At 40.3% G+C, this 1373-nt stretch overlaps 1 non-coding gene across 1 annotated transcript; it reads left to right on the top strand.

Moving 5' to 3' along the window:
• Window positions 1-1301: 1301 nt before the first annotated feature.
• Window positions 1302-1373, top strand: TRNAQ-UUG (transfer RNA glutamine (anticodon UUG)). Its single transcript has one exon. It is a non-coding gene; the product is annotated as a tRNA-Gln (tRNA).

The raw sequence follows: 1373 nt of genomic DNA on the forward strand, positions 1-1373 counted from the left end.
CCTGGGAAAATTTCGCCAGAGTTTCGACACACAATGGCTATCAACACAAAATAACCATTGTCCTGCAAGCTCAATACAATGAGCAATCAATGCGCATCAAACTACACTCAACATACATGCATAAGCTCTGCAAACTATAAGTATAGGGTAACAGTGGGCGGGCGCCCATGACCTGGGCGATCGGTCAAGGCACATAGGCCTTAACCCCAACAGTTTTTTTCCCTCGAGCATTGTGTATACGCCCATCACTCTAGGGCTATCTATCTTTCCATTGCATCTAAGAAACACACTCTCTATTGTGTGCCTTGAGCTTCCTTTGTCTTCTCCAAGCTGTGTGCGTTTCTTTGTAACCCTAATTCCAACAACATCATGCTTTAGCTTTATATTGTATGGACAAAAATTGGGGTAAAAACGGCTTTTTGAATGCATGCCAAGTACGTGGTCGTTTTCCATGTTGTTTGGTGGCGTTCCACCACAATGTAGCGCTACTGGTGACATGATTTGATACACATTATACCATTTCACATTCGGGGAAGTCTTCCTCATGAAAATAGTCATCTAATTGACTAACGCATGCTAGAACCGTGGTAGCATCTTTAGTGCCATCAAAATCCTTGAAAGTGAAGGTTTTTTTGCTAATTTTGTTTTGCTTGAGTGCCGGTGCAGATTCTATGTGTGTAGAATGCAATAATTTATCTTCAAGCTCTTGCCTTCACATGTGTTCATACATAAGAGATTGTTGCAAATTGGAAAAACTGCTCGGGGATTGTGGGTGCCTGTGGAAGGTGTGCCATGATTGCGTGCTCTTTTCTTCTTCTTCTTTTTCTTATTTTCCTTCTTTTTTTTTCCTCTTTTCTTGTGTGTGTTTTTAATTTTAAAATAGTTATATCGTAATTTTTATAGATGCAGTATGCAAAATAAGCGAGAGAGAGAGAGAGAGAGAGAGAGAGAGTAAAAGAAATGTACTGAGCTTAAATATCGCGTTGCCGTCCAGTCCAAAACGGCGGCTGCGAAGAAATTTCCGAACAAGTGAGCGGTCAGACAGTTGGCCTGTGAGTCGATCGAGTTCGCAGCGTCCAATATCTCGTACCCCCAAAACAAGGGCAATACAATCGATGATTCATGTTATTGTTCACCGTAAAATTGAATTGGCAAGAACGGCGATAGTTGCAAACGGCGTAGCTTGAGCAAGCTGGGAGAGACGAGGTTGTAAAAGCTCCATTTAGAATGATATATATATATAATAAATAAATAAATAACTAATTAATTAATTAATTATAATATAATATATATATGATAGTGGTTTCATGGTGTAGTGGTTAGCACTTTGGACTTTGAATCCAGTGACCTGGGTTCGAATCCCGGTGAGACCT

This window comes from Adiantum capillus-veneris, chromosome 17 (assembly GCF_014529385.1).
Source record: "Adiantum capillus-veneris isolate H3 chromosome 17, ASM1452938v2, whole genome shotgun sequence".
Classification (NCBI taxonomy): Eukaryota; Viridiplantae; Streptophyta; class Polypodiopsida; order Polypodiales; family Pteridaceae; genus Adiantum; species Adiantum capillus-veneris.